The 20737-nt window shown below is 49.2% G+C and overlaps 2 pseudogenes; both read left to right on the top strand.

The window, feature by feature from the left end:
• Positions 1–4315: 4315 nt before the first annotated feature.
• Positions 4316–8090, top strand: LOC103725668 (annotated as a pseudogene).
• Positions 8091–11154: 3064 nt separating this feature from the next.
• On the top strand, positions 11155–12875 carry LOC103725667 (annotated as a pseudogene).
• Positions 12876–20737: the final 7862 nt, after the last annotated feature.

The raw sequence follows: 20737 nt of genomic DNA, 5'->3' as shown, positions 1-20737 counted from the left end.
ATCCCTGAGCTCTGGGTGGATGGATTTTAATATGAGTCCACTCCAAAGACCCACACTCTGTAGACTCTTATTCTCTATACATTGGTCATTTGTGACTGTAATAGATAATCCTAGGTGTCAACTTGACTGTGTCTGGGATTAACTGAAAAGAGAGAGACCTTCTTGATTGGATCATCGGAAGCTGGAAGACACACCCTAAATGTGGGTGTTGCCTTCTGATGGCAGCCTGTATAATAGGCCATGGCAGAAGGGAGCACTCGCTTTTTGCCGCTTGCCTTTTCTCTCACTGGTGAGTTCGTCTTGCTTCTGTAGACTGAAGACTAGCAGATCTCTCGGGATTTGTCAGACCTTCAGCGCCAGATTAGGACTACTGAGACATCCAGCCTCGTAGACTCAGCAACTCCCAGAGTCTCAGCCTCTCCAGTGTGGTGCAGCCATTGTTGGACTACTCAGATTCTATCCTGTAAGCCAACCCAATGAATCCCTATATATATATTTGTATATTCATTCTACTGGTTCTGTTTCTTCAGAGAACCCTGACTAATGCAGATTGTGGTACCACGAATGGTTCTGGAGAAACAGAATTGAAAGGATGAATTTCCTTAATGAGCTTGCTGTTACCTGGAGCAGGCTCTCCAACTCAGAGTCTGCAGGTAGCATGGAGAGCACTGAAAATCCCTGGTGTAGGCTATATGAAGCAATTATGAAGATAAACACATTTGAGTCTTCTAACTCACCCCTTGTGAGGGGCAAGGAACTTAGAGACTCTATACAACTTGTCTATTTGACAGGTTGTGGAACAATAAGAAAAATGATGACGTTGGCTGGTTACTTCTAGCATCTCTGGATAAAGTGATAGAGGAAAGGAATGAGCTCAATGATAAAATTCACCAGCTCCAGATTCGCATCAACGGTCTAAAGTTTCCAAGTGTGCCCTGGAAGAGAATCTTCTCTCCAGCAACCAGAGAGCTAAAGCTGAAGAAAATCAAGCTGGAGCCCTTATACGTTTGGCTGACCTACAACACAAATTTAATTCCCAGTCTCCAGGAGTGTCAGCAGTAAAGGTGAAGGCACTGGAAGGGAAAGATTGGAATTCTGACACGTGGGATGGAGATGTCTGGGAGAACCCTGATGAGGCCCAGGACTTTGAACCCTCAGACTCTGAGGAATTTACTTGGCCTGTTGAATTAATCTCCCTGCCCTCAGCAGAGATTAAGATTATATTCCCACACCCTGCAGACCCACCCTCCCCACCCTTGCCAGAGGGAACAAATCCCTTACAGTAAGATAAAGCTGATGTCCCTCAGGGCCCAGCTATTGTTGTCTCTAGACCTATAAACAGAGTCAAGGCTAAGCAGACCCCTAGAGGAGAGATAGTGTGGTCCATGAGGAGGTGCCCTACACCACCAAAGAATTTAGTGGAATTTTCTAATTCATTCAAGCAGAAGTCTAATGAATATGTGTGGTAATGGATTTTAAGGGTATGGTATAATGGTAGAAGGAACATAAAATTGGATCAGGCTGAGATTATTGACATGGGCCCTCTGACTAGAGAATCTAGGTTTAATGTGGAAGCTCACGCAGTTAAAAACAGTGTTAAAAGTTTATTTGATTGGTTGGCTGAGGCATTTATCAAAAGATGGCCTACTGGCAGAGATCTGGAACTGCCTGATATCCCTTGGCTTAGTGTTGATGAAGGGATTGTAAGGCTCAGGCAAATTGGCATGCTCAAGTGGATTCACAGTGCAAAACCAAATCCTCCACAATGGGAGGGCCCAGAGGACATGCCTTTTACTTATTTTATAAGACAGAAAGTACTGAGAGAGACACCAGAACGTTTGAAGAGCTTTGTTTTTGCTCTTTAATAGGCTTCTTATGCCGAATCTTACAGTTGGAGATGCTGCTGCTCAATTGCATAAATTAAATGTAAATATAATAGGTGTAACAGGACCTCAGAGTAGGGCTCAGGTGGCAGTACTGAATTACCAAAGACAAGGTGAGCGTACTTATCTAATGGGTGGCAAAGGCAAAACAATACCTATAATGGCATGACCCAAATGGACCTGTGGTACTGTCTAATCAATCATGGTGTTCCCAGGGACCAAATACATAAGAAGCCTACTAAGTTTTTACTTGATCTGTATAAGCAGAAAAGCTCTAGGACAAATGACAGGAAGTCAACATTGGATTATGGCAATAGAAAATCCCGTTCAGTCAACCAATTTCCCATGCTTGAGACAGTTTACAGACCCAGAACCCCTTGAATGAAGGGAAGACCAGGTGCCCTTGAGTAAGGACCTTGTCACAATACCAAAGAGTTATACTGTCTTTCTCCCATCCTTCCCCAGAGGGACCTGCGGCCTTTTACTAGAGTAACTGTACATTGGGGAAAAGGAAACAGTCAGACTTTCTGAGGTCTATTGGATACTGGTTCTGAGTTGACACTGATTCTGAGAGACCCTGAAAAGCATCATGGTCCTCCAGGGAGAACTCTTTAAAAACTAAAAATGAACCTACCATATGACCTGGTTATACCACTCCTTGGCAAGTACCCAAAGGACTCATCTTATTGTAGAGACACTTGTACAACCATGTTTGTTGCTGCTCTTTTCACAATAGCTAAGAGATGGAAGCAACCTAAGTGCCCTTCAACTGATGACTGGTTAACAAAAATGTGATACATTTACATCCTGAGTACTGGGATAACAGGTATGAGCCAGCGTGCCTGAAAGCCTGAATATGGAGAGTCCTGGAAGGATGGAGGATGCAGCCTGGAGGAAAGTTTCACAAGGTCATTTTACAGCAGTGGGCAGAACTCAGGGAAGTGAGCAGATGCTTTTTAGGGCACATCAGGGAATGTAATGGTGAAGGCCCAAGAGCAATAGTGTTTACAGGAATGTAGGCTGTGGAGAAAGTCCCTTCTGAAGGGACTGTGGCCTCCCTAGGGGAGAGGCAGCCACCCATGGTACCTCTGGAAAGAGCCAGAGTGAAGGGATGTGCTTGCAGACTGGCAAGGGTTTACTTGGCTCTTACTTCCTGCCAGAGCATCCTGCACACTTGTTTCATAATCTGTGACAGTGACAAGAGTCTGTTCTCTGTACTTTTGGGCTGTAGATACAGAGTTTCATTTTATAAGAAACTGAATCTTTTGGATGGCAAGCTGGCTCAGCAGGTAAGGGTGCTTGCCACTAAACACCTGAGGACCTCAATTCAATATCCAGGACCCAGGAATCAGAACTGATTCCTGAAAGTTGTCCACTGACCCACACACATGCAGGTGTGTGAACCTGGGAAGAGGCATTGTATGAACACCTACGTGAAGCATAAACAAATGTAATAATTTTTAAAAAGAAACAAACTTTGTAAAAAGGTTTTTTTTGTTTTGTTTTGGTTTTGGTTTTTTGGGTTTCTTTGCGGTCAGGATCTCATGTGTCCCGGGGTGACCTACAACTTGCAATGTAACTAAACATCATCTTGATCTTGTTTCTCCTGCTTCTGCCTCCTGAGTGCTTGGATTACAGGTGCTGCCCCCGACCATGACCACTTTATGAGGTGGTAGGAATGGAACCCAGGCTTTAGAGTCTGGCATGTTAGGCTGGCACTCCATCAACTGAGCCACATCTTCAGCTCAAGACTACTTGCATAGGTTGGGAATTTTCACAGGAGGGAATCCCCCTGATCACAACACACTCACTGGTGGCTGTCCTGTTCCTCAGGACCATCCCTGCTTCTCCTCTCCATACTCAGACTGTTTATTGGGAGTGGGGACGAGGTGATCCCTAGATAGTCCTGACTGTCCAACAACTCTTTGCTTCGAGATGAGAGAAACTGCTGAGAACCTGCAGCCTCCTTGGAGCTCAGGAGCCACCACCCAGTCTGAGGCCTCCTGGTCAGCAGCTTCTTGAGCTCTATGGTGGGAAAGTCTTTAATTAGGAGCTGGGAAGCCCCACTGTGACACAGGGTCAGCAGAGTCCCTTCCTCCACCACTAAGGAATCCTGCATGAAGAGGGCTCTTCCAGGCCTTAGTTCCTGGCCCAGTGGGGGACATACACAGTGCCTTGGGGAGGTTGGGCATTGCAAAGATGGATGCTATTGCATCAGGGAAGCTGTTCTTTTCCCAAGGGTTCTTGTTCCAGCCAGGAAGACTGTGATAGGGGATTGGGCCCCATTTCTTCCCAAGGTCCCTGGATAACAGGGAAGGTGGTTCTAGGACCTCCCTGATTGGATAGGGTCATAGGGACTGGGCAGGGCTTCCAGACCCTGGGAACATAAAAGAGACCCAGAGCAGGTAAGTCCCGCATCCCTGACCACCACTATGGCATTCCTTTGGCTTCTGTCCTGCTTTGGCCTTCTGGGGGCCACCTTTGGTGAGTGTGGGGGCCTCAAGTGGCCATCAGGCCCCAAAGAGAAATGGGGAGGGTTCTGTCCTGAAAGAGAGCTGAGCCCGTCTCCACCTACTTGGTCTCATCCCCCAGACTGTCAACCTGAAGCCCCAGAAAGGACAGGGGTCCTTTGAGGGCTTTCTGAGCCCTCCTGGCCGCCTCCCAGTGTGGACCCAGCTGGGGTCTGTGGATCCAGGTGTTGCTAGGTGGGGATGTTCTGGCTCAGCCAGGGTCAGCTGCAGACCTTCCCAGCATCCCCCAGGGTTTTCAGTTGTCATTCAGGAACTTACTAGATTTGTTTCCTTTTTCTTCATGCTTTTTGTTTTTCTGGTTTTTTTGAGACTGTGTTTCACTCTGTTTCCCAGGTTAGCCTGAACTTGGAGGAGTTCACCTGCCTCGGCTTTCTGATTGCTTAGATAAGAAGGGTATGCCACCCCACACAGCTTAGCATTTTGAATTCCACTTACAAAGAGAAGAAAATACCTAACAAAAACCATATGGAATGAGCCAGGTGTGGTACACGCCTTCAATCCTAGCATTTGAGAGGCAGAGGCATGTAAATCTCTATGAGATCTGGGCCAGCCTAGTCTACATAGTCAGTTCTTTGCCAGTTTGGACTACAGGAACACCCTGTCTCAAAAAGACCATAAACAATATTATTCTGACGGGGGAGGTTATCAATCATCAGTGAAGGCCTTGTTTTTCTTCTCATCCCTGTTGACCGGAGAGGCAGGTGCTGGCCCTGGGTCAGGCCAGAAGGACTGCAGAGTGGGCAGGCAGGTCACAGGGGTCCAATGTATGGACCAACTGTGAAGCCCCTATGAAGGTCTGTGAGTTGTAGCAAATATTTCCTGGGAATGCCCAGAATGGCTGCTCCTCCTGCCAGCCCAGCACTTCCAAGATGTGCTCTTTCATGGTGGAAGCAAAGTTGCACTTTCTTTCTTTCTTTTAGGCAGGGCTTCTCTGTGCAGTCCTCGCTGGCCTGGAACTGTGTAGACTAGGCTGGATTCAAATTCACAGAGATCCATCTGTCTCTACTTGCCCAGGGCTGAGATAAAGGTGTACACCCCTATGCCTGGCAGAAAGTTCCAATTTCTTAAAGAATTAAGAAACCAAAATTTAATAAGAGAAACAATTCAGAAATGGGCAGCCTAGAGGTGGAGCTAGGTAGTTGAGGCCCAGGCCATGTTCAGCTTCTTCTCATTGGACAGGCCAGAATGGGGGCAGCCATTCCTTTCTACATCTCTGAGGATGACAGGGTCAGGAGGCCGCAATGTGGGACCATGAGGCTAGAGGTTGGAGAAGAGCCAGATGTTTCCAGAGGAGGTGGCATGGTCTAGGTGGGGTACTGAGCCAGCCTGGGAGTTCTACAACATGGCAGGTCAGGACTGTCTTGGCTCTGGCCATAGCCTTCTTCAACAAACTCCCTCCTCCCCCAAGCCCAGGCTGTGGCGTCCCTGCCATCCACCCCGTGGTTGCTGGTCTGTCCAGGATCATCAATGGGGAGGATGCTGTCCCTGGCTCCTGGCCCTGCAGGTGAGAGGAGTATTTTGGGAACATGAGCGGGACTCCTGGGGTGTTTTCCCGGTCAGGGTACTCTGCTGGGGGAGTTGCTTACCATCCCCTCTTCTTCCCCAGGATAACACTGGCTTCCACTTCTGTGGGGGCTCCCTCATCAGTGACAACTGGGTGGTCACTGCAGCCCACTGTGAGGTCACATAAGTCCTGGGCTGCCCTGGGGCTCCATTTGAGATGGGGGTGGGGAGCCGGTCCATTCTTCCTTCTCACAACATGTGTCTCACTGTGTAGGACATCTGATGTGGTTGTGGCTGGGGAGTTTGACCAGTGCTCTAACAAGGAGAACTCCAGGTCCTGAAGATTGCAAAGGTACAAGGCTACTGATTAGGTCGGGGCTCAGCCAGGGGCTGGGGAGCCATCAAAAGAAGGAAAAGGAAGCCCATGGCCACTTGAAGGACAGGAGTACAGGACTGGGTCTGCCTCACACTTCTCTTTCTGTGCTCCTGTTCTGATTGAGTCATCAGGAAAACACCTTGTGCCCTGGAACCCCCCAAGACCCTGGCTTCTCCCAGGGGCTCAGCTGGGGATCTGCTCCTTACCTGCAGGTCTTCACCAACCCTAAGTACAATGAAGTCACTGTCCGCAATGACATCACCCTCCTGAAGCTGGCCACACCTGCTGTCTTCTCTGACACTGTGTCTGCTGTGTGCCTGCCCAGCGCTGACGACGACTTCCCCGCTGGGACCCTGTGTGCCACCACTGGCTGGGGCAAGACCAAGTACAATGGTGAGTGATGTGGCCTGGGCAGCAGTGCTGGGCCTGGGGCAGAAAAAAATAAAAACCAACCAACGAACAAAAAACAACTGTAAAACTTACAATTGTCAGGTATCAATTAAGAATTTACATCTTAAGGGGCTAGAGAGGTGGCTCAGTGGTTAAGATCACTAGCTACTCTCCCCAAGGACCTAGGTTTGGTTCCCACCTCCTCCAGATCCAAGGCCCTATTCTGGCCTCCAGAGGCAGTGCATGTACATTGTGCACTTGCATACATGCGGGCAGACATCATACACGTAAAACAAAATGAACAAATTAACACTGTTTATTCACCCAACACAAAAGGAAAGGATTGATAATGATGATTAATCTGAAGGAAGCCCTAAGCCCAACAGGAAGTACACGTACTCTGCACCACCCACAACCCTGACACGTACCTCCCTGGTTGGAAGGTGCTGTTATGAGTCTCTGGGACCCCAGCAGGGCTGCAGTCATGCTTCCTTGAAATCGCACCTACCCACTAGCCATGGCCACAGGGCCAGGCTCCTGGGATTGGGCAGGGCAATTCCTGCTTGAGGCCCAGCCCCTGTCTGCCATGGGTAGGAACCTCACAACAGCTGTTCCCACAGATGCTTGTACAGACCCACAGTGGTTTCCAGGGTGCTGGTGGGCCTAGGAACCCTGACTCCATGCCCTCTGTCCCTGCAGCCCTGACGACTCCCGCTAAGCTGCAGCAGGCGGCCCTGCCCATTGTGTCCAGTGCTGACTGCAAGGCATATTGGGGCAGCAAGATCACCGATGTAATGATCTGCGCAGGCGCCAGTGGTGTCTCCTCCTGCATGGTACAGCCTCCTCTCCCACCCACTGGATGATATGGTCAACCCTAGTCAGGCTAGGAGTGGGAACACAGCCCCACTGACACCCAGGCTCCTGCTGCCCTGTGCCCTCTACTAAACCTCACTTCTCTCTGGTGCCCAAAAGGGTGGGCTGATGCTAACAGACACACTGGGGGAGGAGGGTCTGCCCTGGCCTGTGCTGTAGTAACCACCAAGGTGACACCTGGTGAGCCCTTTGAACTAGATGTGCCTGTTGATCAAAGCAAATGACAGGGTTCCTACAGGACTACACTGCAGACCTGGGACCTCAGTGAAACCTGATGAATTGCTCTGGACTCTTCTCTGGACCACACCTCACCCCCAGGTCCTGGTACCCTTATCAGGCTTGAAGATCAGTCCACTGTCTTTCCCTGCAAGGTGACTCTGGTGGCCCCCTGGTCTGCCAGAAGAATGGAGCCTCTGGACCCTGGCCGGCATCATGTCCTGGGGCAGTAATGTCTGCTCCACCACCGCTCCTGCCATGTACGCCCGAGTCACAGCCCTCACACCCTGAGTTCAGGCGACCCTCGCGGCCAACTGAGTCCATGTCTCCATCCCTCTGCTCCAAACATTTCCAATAAAATCATCTAATTGAAACTCTGACTCCCTGTGTCTCTGTGGCCCAGGGGACATGAGACTGGATTTACCCATGTCACCCACCAAGGCTCAGATTACCATTCCCTCTCTAGGCTGTAGATACCTCAGGGACCCCCTGTATATTTCCTTCCATGTCAGCTCTCCATCCAGGAACAGAATTGAGACTATTCCTGGTGGAACCAGCTTGACCCATGGAGCTTTCTGGACAGTAGTCTTTGGCCAGACTCTGTAGTTCACAGCCTGGAACGGTCAGTCAACACTGGAGCCATGACAGTGGAGGCTTCTGCCTGTGCCACATTCTCCAGACACACTTCTCTGCTGTGAACCACTCCTTCCCCACTGCCCCCACCTCCCAACAGCACCTTCCTGCCCCAGACCACACCTACTGCACACCCTGCTCCCAGACTCAACTGCAAGCTCCCAGATCTCCAGGACAACCCTGGACATTGACTCCACCGTCCTGTCAGCTCCACACTCCCACCCCTTCTTGTCTGTCCACAGGGACTTAGATCAGAGGCCAGAGCACCCTGGCTTCACTCCCTTTTCCAGGTTACAGGTAGACTGGCTCTTCCCTGCGTCCAAGACTGCTGTGTCTCGCTGTGATGAACTGACTAATTGTGGATGCTCAATGCCATATTTTGGAGGGATTGAATACTGCTGTCATTTCAATGTTACCACTGTTTTTGTTTTTTCCTCTACCACCATGTGGATGCTAGAACGGAACACTTGTCATCTGCAAGAACATAAATGCTCTTAAACACTGAGCCATCTCTCTAGCCCCTACCTTGGAAGTTTGAAACAGGATCACATTTTATATGTCTGGCTGACCCTGAATTCACTGCAAAGATCATGCTGGCTTCATGGTGCAGGCCTTTAATCCAACACTCAGGAGGCAGGAGGCAGAGGCAGGTGGATCACTATGAGTTTTAGGCCAGCCTGGTCTACATAGTGAGTTTCAGGCCAGCTGGGGCTCCAGGGAGACCACATCTCAAAAAGACCAAAAAAAAAAAAAATTTAGAATTAATTGCAGATCTGTGAGGCATTTTCTTGTTTGCTGACTGATATGGGAGGGGCCATCATACTGTGGGTGGTATCACCCCTGCGCAGGTAATCCTAGGTTGTATAAGAAATCAGGTTGAGCACAGCCAGGAAGCAAGCCAGTAAGGAGTATTCTTTCATGATCTCTGCTTCAGCTCCTGCCTTTCTGTTCCTGTCCTGCTTTCCTCAAAGATGGAGTCGGCTTTCCTCCAAGATGGGCTTTGATCAGAATGTATAGGCCAAAGAAACCCTTTTCTCCCAAGTTGGTTTCTTCACATAATATTTTATCACAGCAACAGAAATCTACATAGGACATCTATTTTCCAGGCTACTACAGAATCCACTTTTGCCAAGGGGCTGAGCCAGGGGGACTCATGGGGGTGGGTTCTGAGAAGATCTGACAACTTTCTGGGAGGCCACCAGTCAGATTATCACTGGACGCTTTTGTGAAGAGGCAGGTTGACTACCTTAGACAGGGGAAGGAATACCTATGTTGGCAAGGGAGGTCCTGGGACATTTGGGGTTCAAAGTTCTACAAAGAAGTCATCTGGTGTCTCTGTGTCTTCACACCTTTCCTCCCGGCTTCTGAGTTTAAGAGACTAGGGGATGAGGCCGAAGAGGAGCCTCCATGCTTAAGAATGCTTGCAGAATAGAGTTTGGATCCTAGCATCTGTGTGACAAGCCAGACATGGTCCTGTAACCCCGGGGAAACAGAAATAGGAGGGTAATTGACCTTGCTGGCTGCTAGCCTAGCCAAAAAGCACAGCTCCAGGTTCACCTAGAGACCATGCCTCAACGAAATCAAATTACACAATAACAAACATAATTTAAAAACAAATTTTAAAATATTTATTTTCATATGCGTGGCATGGTGGCCCATACCTTTAATCCCAACACTTGGGAGGCAAAGGTAGATAGATCTCTGTGAGTTAGAAATTAGCCTCGTCTACATAGCACGCTCCAGACAGACAGACTTTGTCTAAAAATACCAAATTAAAAAAAAAATTAACATCACAAAACTACATTCTATATATTTGGTCACAGTATCTGTCTGCACTGTTTGTAATACACCAAAAACTATTGAATCCTGTACTCTAAACAGTGAGCTGTGTACTATGTGCATTGTATCTCAATAACACTGTTTAAAGCACAGTGTGGACTCCGACTTCTGATGGCCCCAATGGGAAATCCAGGAGAAGAAGCGGAAGGATGTGAACCTAGAGGCTGATACAGGCAGGACAGCAGCTTTGAGGAGTCCCCATCAAAGAACAGCTGTGGTTGAGGACAGTCTGGAGGTAAATGTGAGGGCTGGAATGCTGTGGTACTTGCCAAGACTCACTACTCAGCCTACTAGTCTTTTTATGTGTGGGTGCCCACGTGTACATGTATGAATGAGTATGTGTGTATTAGTGTGTGGTGAATATATATGGTTGCCCGAGGGTGCCAGGCCTGTGCATGTTCTCGGGGGCCAGAGGAGAGTGTCGGTGTCCCTCTCTATCTTTGCCTCATTTCTTTGAGGCAGGATCTCTAGCTGAACCTGGAACTCTGCTTTTTGGCTAGGCTAGCAGCCAGCAAGGTCCGTTATCCTTCTTTCTCTGCTTCCCCGGGGTTACAGGCCTACACAGGCTTGTCACACAGATGCTAGGCTCCAAACTCTATTCTGCAAGCATTGTTAAGCATGGAGGCTCCTCTCCAGCCCCATCCTCTAGTCTCTTAAACTCAGAAGCTGGAAGGAAAGGTGTGAAGACACATAGACACCAGATGACTTCTTTATAGAACTTTGAACCCCAAATCTCCCAGGACCTCCCTTGCCAACATCAGCATTCCATCCCATCTAAGGTAGTCAACCTTCCTCCTCACAAAAGTGTCCAGTGATAACCTAAGTGGTATCCTCCCAGAAAGATGTCAGATCTTGGGGAGGCGGAGGGTGGGTCTTGTCTTGGGCTCCACAGGCTGACGGGTGGGCAGACATGGCAGCCAACATGTACCTGGTTGGAAGTTATGTCTACTTTGAGAATTACTCCAGCAACCCCATACCTAATCAGAAGAATAGGAGAGCTTAACAAGACTGCAAGTGGAAACATGGAAGCAAAAGTAGTGTGCTTTTACACACATGATATTTCCAACACACTTATAATGCTTGCAGATAAGCACGTTAAAAAAGCAGCATGCGATGGGGGTGGTGGTGCATGCCTTTAATCCCAGCACTTGGGAGGCAGAAGCAGGTGGATCTTTGTGAGTTCGAGGCCAGCCTGGTCTACAGAGTGAGTTCCAGGACAGCTGGGGCTACGAGGAGACCCTGTCTCAAAAAAGACAAAAAAAAAAAAAAAAAAAGCAGCATGCTTTGTAATAAGGAATGCTTTGAATTTTATTTGTGTAGAAGAAATTGAGGAAGAGTCTGAAACGACAGTTGAGGCTGACTTGACTGATAAACAGAATCATCAACTGAAACACAGGGAATCCCTGCCTGCAATACATATCGGGGGACAATGCCCCACTCAATGAGACAGAATCAGTACTGTCTATCTTGATAAAGAGGACGCCGTCTCCTCCCTGGTGTCTGACCCTTCCATGAAAACATTATTAGCTGACAAAGGGGAAATCAGAGTGGACCCCAGATACCAAGCCGACATTCCATGAATGCTTCTAAAGGAGACTCAGATGACAGGGAACAATCAAAATTGGAAGTTAAAGTTTGGGGTCCCAATAGTCCACTTACGGATGGGCAGACTGACAAGTTTTTAGTTGTAGCTGGTGCTGTTGGGACATTTGCTGGAGCCCTGGACTGCAGCAGTTCTGACACGGCCCAGCTTGCACATGAGAGCCACAGTAGCATCCCGAGACATCACCTTGTTTCGCGCGCGCTGTGGATACATTGTGCAGACACGGCCATGATTTGAGCAGTGCAATGAGTGTCTTGGTACCTCTTGGAGGACCTGCTTTATGCAGAGATGAAATGGAAGAAAGGTCGGCCTCCAAAGTGAGCTTATTTGAAGAAGCACTGGAAAAATATGGTAAGGACTTTAAAGACATACATCAGGACTTTCTCCCATGGAAGTCCTTGACCGGCATCAGTGAGACTATGACATGTGGAAGACTACTGACAGACACATGCAGCAGATGCCTAAAGGCAGCAGAAGCATAGAGTAAACTGAAACACGTCTATGTCCCACCTCAAAAACCGAACGCCAACCAAATGTCCACCAGCAATGGCAAGCCCGGAACTGTGAATGGAGCTGTGGGCACCACATTCCAGCCCCAGAATCCCCTCTTATGGCGAGCCTGGGAGAGGTGCTATGCTACACGGTCTCACCAGTGGTACTCCTGGGGTCATCCAATATGCATGTAGATTATGTGCAACTCGTTGGCTGTATTGGAAAAATATGGCGGTCTGAAAATACCTACCCAATCAGAAGAAGAGGTTATTTCCCAGCCCTGCTGAGGAGGACCCCATGTTAGAAGTCACCTTTCCCGGCAGGCCATGCAGGGGATGCCAGTCTGGGACAAGGGAGTCCAAAGTCTGCAGTGAAGACCCGCCAGGCTTTCTTCCTTCATACTATGTATTTCACAAAATTTGCTAGTCAGGTCTGCAAATATACCCTTCGGTTGCACAGGCGGCAAGACAGCCATGTGCTGCTATTAATTAATTATGTAGCCATTAGGGCAATGTAAGACGCTTTTCAATTCTTAACATTATAGGTTGTGCTGTCTGAGCATTTTCTTTCTTTCCCTCACTCTTTTTTTGTTTGTTTGTTTGTTTGCAATAATGATAAGTTCTTCTTGAAAAAAAAAAAGATTTTAGATCTTCTCAGAACCCACCACCATGAGTGTCTTTGCTCAGACCCTTGGCAAAAGTGGATCCTGTAGTAGATTGCAAAATAGCTGTACTAGGTAGATTTCTTTTGCTGTGATAAAATATTATGTGAAAAAACAAACTTGGGAGAAAAAGATTTATTTGGCCTATGTGTTCTGATCACAGTCCATCTTTGAGGAAAGCAGGAACTCAAGACAGGAACCTGGAGGCAAGAGCTGAAGCAGAGATCATGAAAGAATGCTACTTACTGGTTTGCTCCCTGGCTGTGTTCAACCTGGTTGCTTAAACAACCCAGGACCACCTGCCCAGGGGTGCTACCACCCACAGTATGCTGGACCCTCCCATATCACTCAGCAATCAAGAAAATGCCTCATAGATCTGCAATTAACTCTCAATTTTTTTTTCATCTTTTTAAGACAGGGTCTCCCTGTAGCCCCAGCTGGCCTGGAAATCACTGTGTAGACCAGGTGGGCCTAAAAGCATAGATATCCACTTGCCTCTGTCTCCCAAGTGCTGGGATTACAGGCTTACACCACCACGAGGGGCTGAATATCTGCAACTAACACTCAAATATTTTAACAAGGAGCATATATAAGCAGAGAGTGGTGGCCTGCTCCTGTAATCCTAGCACATGGGAACCAAGGAAGGAGGATTACCATAAGTAAGAGTCCAGCATTGCGGGGGCCTGAGGCCAGGGGTGAGGCAGGATGGCGCCTAGAGGAAATGGCCGGGCATGATCAGACTTGTTTGGCACCTAGAGGAAACGGCCAGAACATGGCCAGACTTGTTTTGATGAATCGCTGATTGACTCCTGTCATTTCTGTGCATCCTGGCAGCACTGTGATCACCCTGTGAACACAATGCTGTGCTATGGAGAGGAGACTGCATGCTCAAGTTCACCTTTAACATAATCGGACACTTGGCTAGGGAGGGGATTTTCCTTTGTGGTTTTTGCCTTCATAAGCCCTGTAACGCCTGTAATAAACGAATTCCTGCTTGACTGGCTCCCTGTCGCGTCTGATTGTCGCGTCTGATTGTCTCCCGGGAGGCTGCGGGTAACGGGTGGACAGCTCATCTCCCTTTCCCCTGGCTCCTGTGTCAGGGCAGGATCCCCGACATCTGGCACCCAACGTGGGGCTCGAAGACCACTCGGACCCGCTATGGGAGCTGATCGCTGGGGCTAATTGGGTGAGTACCGAGGGAAGTGAGACCCCCAAGAGATGGGTAACGCAACGAGTAAAAGTGAGGACCTGGCACTGAGACATATGCTGAAATCCAGGGGGTTAGAACAGTCCAATTCCTTGTCAAAGAAGGTCTGGGAGGCCGCCCTGTGTCTCACTCCCTGGCTGCCCACTGGCAATTTATCCCAGTGGGCTACCTGGGATTGGCTTGAACAACTGGCTCACAAGGCAGAGATCAATAGAGGGGAGGAACCACCCTTGGGGTTTTACCCCAAGATCTCAACCCTTAAGTCATGTTTTCAACCCGATCCAACCCTTTGGCATACCGGCCTTTGCTGGATGGATAAGGCTGCAGGGGAAGATCAGTGGGTCGTGTTTGATGAGGAGAGAGCCCAAAGATTGAAAGAGAAGCGCATACTATGGAGAGATCTGGAAAGGGGGGGTGACAAGAATGGGGAAGATAAAGGGGGGACCCTGGGTGGTTGGGATGAGCATGAGGGAAAGGGCCCTTGTCCCCCCCCGCCCCGTGATCTAGTCCATTGGAGCTCTCCGCTCCCATGGGACTGGTCCAGGCTTTCCCCGTAAACATCAACCCTGGACCCCAGCACCCGGCTTCCTGGTACCCTTGGGAGGTTAAAGATCTTAAAGAATTAAAGAAGGCAGTGGCTGAGGACAGCGCCAGGTCCCCCTGGCTCGACACCTTTCTCCAGGGCTTGGTATATCAACCCTGTATGGCCAAAGACTGGATGGATCTAGCCAAGGCAGTCCTCCCCAGTCCCTCGTTTATTAAATGGGCAGCACTATACCAAGAGGAATGTCAGGTCCAGGCGGAAAATAACCATGCCGCCAACCCCCCTGTCCCTATCACTTTCAGCATGCTGACAGGGACCACGGACGCCTTTGCCACAGGCACCCAGCAGGCAGCACTTCCACCACCGAATATGGAACAGGCCAGGGCCCTTGGACTCAAGGCCTGGCATAAGTTGGATATGGGCCCTATGGAGCCGCCCATATAGGGGAATCCATCAAAGCTCAAGGGAGCCATTACATGAGTTTGTAGATACATGAGTTTGTAGATAGGGTTGAAAAGAGTCTAAAAAGAAAGTTTCCCCCTCAGCCGATCAGAGAACAGTTCATAAAAATGCTAGTATGGGACAGTATGAACGCCAACCATAAGGTTGCCTGCGTGGGGTTAAAGGACCATTCCATGAGCAGCCAGATCATGGCCTCAAAGGACATAGGGACCAAAACAAAGGCGACCAAGGCTATGGCCGCAGTCCTCAAGACACGGACAGAGGCTCTAGCTACAGCCTTTAGAGAAGCCCTCACAGGGCTTGGGCTGCAGGATAGGCACCCCAGGGCTGAGGACCAGAGATGTTTTGGGTGCGGCCAGCCCGGGCACTTAAAGAGAGACTGCTGGCAAGGGAAAGCCCCTCTCAAGGTGGAGGGGGAGAAGCTCAGGGCCCCGTGCCCATGCTACTGCAAGGGGTTTCACTGGAAAAAGGACTGCCAGTCCAGGTATGATGTGGAGGGCAAACCTTTAAACTAGGTTTGGGGCAACCCCCAGCCCCGTCATCAAAAGGGGGAGGGCACACAGGCCCTGGAGGGCCCTCCACCCACTGGATGGTCCCTATCATCCCGGGGCTCCACCCTAAGATAAACATCTTGATAGATGGGCAGAGGTTCTGGGCCATTATTGACACCGGGGCAGGTAGGACCATCCTGAGGAAGGAAGAAGTCCCTGGAAGGTGGCCCCTTGAGCCTTGGCCACAGGTGATGGGTGTCAGTGGCACCATGCTGTCATGGGAGCTTAAGAACTGGCTTTGCTGGCAGGACCAGGATGGTACTAAGGGAGAGATCAGAACTTTGGTGGCTGAGGGGCTTTCCTACAACCTCTTCGGGAGAGACCTCCTGGGGAGGAGCGGATGTTTTTGTGACCACAGACAATAGGGAGTTTATCGAGGGGCTCCTCGATGATGAGGAAATGAACAGGGTTAGACACCCCCTTGACCGCCTCTCAAACTACAAGGGGGGAGGAGTCCAAGTCTCCCAGGGTCCATCCCCAATCCTAGAGGCTGCTGTTCCTCAAGTTCCTGCAATCCGATGGTCCCCAGGGAGCCCAGTTTGGGTGGACAGTGGCCCTTGCCTGAGACAAAGCTCCAGGCTTTGAGGCATATTATACAGGAACAACTTATGCTGGGGCATATCTGCCCCTCCATGAGCCTTTGGAGCACCCCTGTTTTTGTCATAAAAAAGTCATCTGGCCAATGGAGGATGCTGCAGGACCTCCGTAGGTCAATGCCAGAATGACGCTGGAAGGAGTCCCCTTGAGGGGACTGCCCTGGATACCCTCTATTCCCTCAGATCTATTTCTCGTAGTTATAGTATCAAAGACTGCTTTTTCTCTATCCCCCTACAACCCCAAGATTGCAAGAATTTCACCTTCTCTGTGCCTTCCATCAATTTTAGCATGCCTGATGAAAGGTAAGAATGGACAGTCTTGCCCCAAGTCATGGCCAATAGCCCAGCTTTCTGTCAGAGCTTTGTAAGGGCTCTCTTAAGCCCAAGAGAGTCTTTGCCACATGCTACTGTATATGCCTACATGGATGATATAATTTTGGGGGCACCAATTCCCCATCAATTACAAGAACTATATAGGCCACTCAAAAATGCCTCCAGGTGGGAGGGCTTCAAGTATCCACTAACAAAATACAGACTGTCGCTCCCTTTAAGATTCTGGGGACTAGACTGTTCATGGAGAGGGTGAGTCCTTTAAAGCCACAATTGGCTATTAAACCTAATATGACCCTGACAGAACTTCAAAAACTATTGGGGGAGATTAATTGGCTATGGTCCTGGATGCCCATCTCTACTGAGACACTGGAGCCCCTGTTCCAATTGTTAGTAGGCAAACAGCCGTCAGAGCTAATCCATCTGAACCCGCAACACCTAGACATTTTACAGGGGGTCCTGGAGGCCCTGGACCAAGCCCAACTGGCCCGCTATATGCCTGGAAAGACCTCAAACTATGGGTGATCCTCAGTGAGGCCCTGATGACATCTGTCCTCACACAAGTGGGGAGGCCCCTCCAATGGGTGCATACCTCCCTAGGGGGCACTCCACGGGTGTATACACCCACAGACTAGTTGGCTGACCTAATTAAGAAAGGACAGGATATAGCCCTGAGACATTATGGCATTGACCCCCACAAGATTATTATCCCTTATAGGCTAAAGGACTTTGAATGGCTTTGCATAAACAACGGCCAAATGGCCATAGCCTTGGAGGGCTTTCTGGGAAAGTTGGACTGTCATTATGGTCCTCACAAATGGGTAGCCTCCTTTTACACCCTCCACTGAGGGGGCCCCCAGGCTTTTCGGAGGTGTATAATGTGTTTACTGATGGAGGAATATTCGGAGCTGCTGTAGTAATTTACCCAGGGGTAGGAACAGAACCAAAAACATATGTTCACACTTGTGAGGGCTCTGCTCAATTTAAAGAACTCATGGCCATTGCCCTAGCCTTGTCCAAAGCAGATGACCCCATGAACTTGTTTTCTGACAGCCTATATGCAGTCAACCTTCTCCCAGGATTATTAAATTCTCATATTCGGCTAGATGACAACCCTATTACCCCCCCTAATGATCCAGGTTCGAACACTGTTAACAGAAAGAAGGGTCCCCATTTTCTTACAGCACCTTAGGGGCCAACAAGGACTGCCTGGGTTCCTCTCCCAGGGCAATGCAGAGGCAAACAAAATGGTTTCTACCCATATCTTATCAGCAGGCCTGGAGAAAGCTCAACAACTGCATAATCATACCCATGTAAATTGGTGGGGACTCCATAAGAGGTTCCCTCAAGTCCCTATCAAGGACCTAAGAAAAATTGTACATAACTGTAAGTCTTGTCAACCCTTCTACAGGTGCCACCCCTCCAACAACCAGGGGTAAACCCTAGGGGGCTGAAGCCTAACTCTCTTTGGCAGACAGATGTCACACATTATGCTCCTTTTGGAAAACTTAAGTATGTATTTGTGTCTACTGACATGTTCTCACATGCCTGTTGGGCTACTGCCCATATAGGAGAAAAGTCTAGACATGATCAGTCTCACTTCCTCCAGTGCTTCGCTACACTGGGATTACCTCAAAGGATTAAAACTGACAATGGACCATGCTTCGTAAGTAAAAGCTTACAGGACTTCTTCTCTTTATGGGGAATCCACCATGCTACAGGGATCCCCTATAACCCCCAGGGCCAAGCTATCATAAAACATAACCATCAGGACCTAAAGACCCAATTACAAAAACAGAAAGGGGGAGTAAGCCCCCACCAACAGCTAGGTTCAGCCTTATTTACCATCAATATCCTCAATTTTCAAAAAGGTCAATTGGAATCTCGATTCCAAAAACATTGGGGGGCATCAGGAGCAAAGACCAGCAGTATGGGTCAGATGGAAGGATCCAGTAATGGGACAATGGCGAGGACCTGACCCACTCCTTACTATGGGCAGGGGGTTTGGATGCATCTTTCCCACAGATGAACCCCAACCCATCTGGGTACCTGCAAGGAATCTAAAGATGCAGGAATAACCCTGTCCCAAAGGTAACAGCCCTTTGAGGAGTATTTCTATGTCTTACAGGATGGAGTATTTTGGATGGAAGGCTTTCATTGCCGCGCTCATCGCTGCTGCCCTGGTCATCATCATCTTTATCGTTACCATCATTATTCAAGATCTGATCAATAGATGGCTGACCAAAATCTGTCAATAATGGTACTCCTTCTCCTGCTAGCCCAGTCAGATAAAAGCCGAGGACTTCTGGGCCTTGGTCCCTTCCCCACCTATACTCTTGCCCTTCTCTTAAGTGAAGAGCTGGCAATTACCAAAGATGGCTCTGCTAGCTTGTGACCCTCGCTTTAGGTCACTTTGTCTCACCCCTTCCATATTACTGACCAATTAGATTACTGCTCTAAATTATACCCAGGCCCCGGTCCTATCGATGGACTCCTCCTTTTTTAGTAAGGTATGGGAGCATATTTCTAATGCTTGTGCTAGCTTTTGTTCTCCTCAGGTGTGTCTGCTCGGTTATCAGAAGACAAAGACAGATGAAGAAAGTCCTGGTCCAACTTGCCCTCGCCACCCAGTCCCCCTTGGGCCCCTCCTCAAGACAAATCCAGGCAAGGATGCTTGAGCTAGCCTGAGGGCCCAGGTTGCTTTGCCCCCTTATGGGATAGATCCCCGTATATTAACCGCAAAAGGGCATGGCTGGTCCCAATGACGGGTAAGACCCTCCCAGACTGATGAACCCAAGACAAGGGCCATGAGGGCAATCCTGGTTACCCAAGGAGGGGCAACTTCAGCACCTGAGGAGAGGCAACCTAAGACAGGGAGGCCATAGCAGCGGAGGGGGATGGGGACAGTGCGCCCCATCCCCAGGGGCTATCCTTAAGGAACCTCACTTTTAAAACAAAGTAGGGGGATCGATGCGGGGGCCTGAGGCCAAGGGCGAGGCAGGATGGCACCTAGAGGAAATGGCAGGGGCATGATCAGACTTGTTTGGCGCCTAGAGGAAATGGCTGGGGCGTGATCAGACTTGTTTGGCACCTAGAGGAAATGGCTGGAACATGGCCAGACTTGTTTTGAAGAATCGCTGATTGGCTCCTGCCATTTCCGTGCATCTTGGCAGCACGTGATCACCTTGCGAAAGCTATGCTGTGCTATGGAGAGGAGAATGCATGCTCAAGTTCACCTTTAGTATGATTGGACACTTGGTTGGGGAGGGGATTTTCCTTTGTGGTTTTTGTCTTCATAAGCCCTGTAATGCCTGCAATAAACGAGTTCCTGCTTGACTGGCTCCCTGTCGCATCTGATTGTCTCCCGGGGAGGCTGCGGGTAACAGGCGGACAGCTCATCTCCCTTTCTCCCGGCTCCTGTGTCAGGGCAGGATCCCCGACACAGCATGATCTCTGCAGCGAATTCAGTGTCAGCCACACCTGTATAATGTGATCTTGTCTCAAACTCCCCAAGGTTGGGGCTAGAGAGATGGCTCAGTGTTTAAGAGGACTTATGCTCTTGCACATGACAAGGGTTCAATTCCAGCATCCACATGGAGGTGGCAGAAAAAAAAAAACCAAAATGGTAACATTGAGATGACAGCAGTATTCAATCCCTCCAAACATGCAATTGAGCATCCACAATCAGTCAGTTCGTTGTAGAGAGACATAGCAGTCTTGACCCATGGAGAAGCCAGTCTACCTGAGTGGTGGTTTGAATGAAAATGTCCCCCATAGGCTCCAAGTGTTTGGACATTTTGTCCCCAGAAGATGGTGCTGTTCTGGGAGGTTTTAGAAGGTGTGGCTATCCTGGAGGAAGCACGTCACTAGGGGTGGGCTTAGAGAGTTCTTAAGCCTTCCTAGATCTCCAGTCACTCTCTTGTTTCCTGTGCCTGTGTGATGATGTGAGAGCTTCACTTCTGCTGCTCCTGCTCCAGCCACCTCCAGCCACCATACCTCCCTGCCATTAGGACTGTAATTCCCCCGGAACCATAAGATTAAATAAAC

This window comes from Nannospalax galili, unplaced genomic scaffold, assembly GCF_000622305.1.
Source record: "Nannospalax galili isolate Female #2095 unplaced genomic scaffold, S.galili_v1.0 scaffold568, whole genome shotgun sequence".
NCBI lineage: Eukaryota > Metazoa > Chordata > Mammalia > Rodentia > Spalacidae > Nannospalax > Nannospalax galili.
Note: the sequence above shows the minus strand (reverse complement) of the source record. Positions and strands in the feature narration are given on the sequence as shown.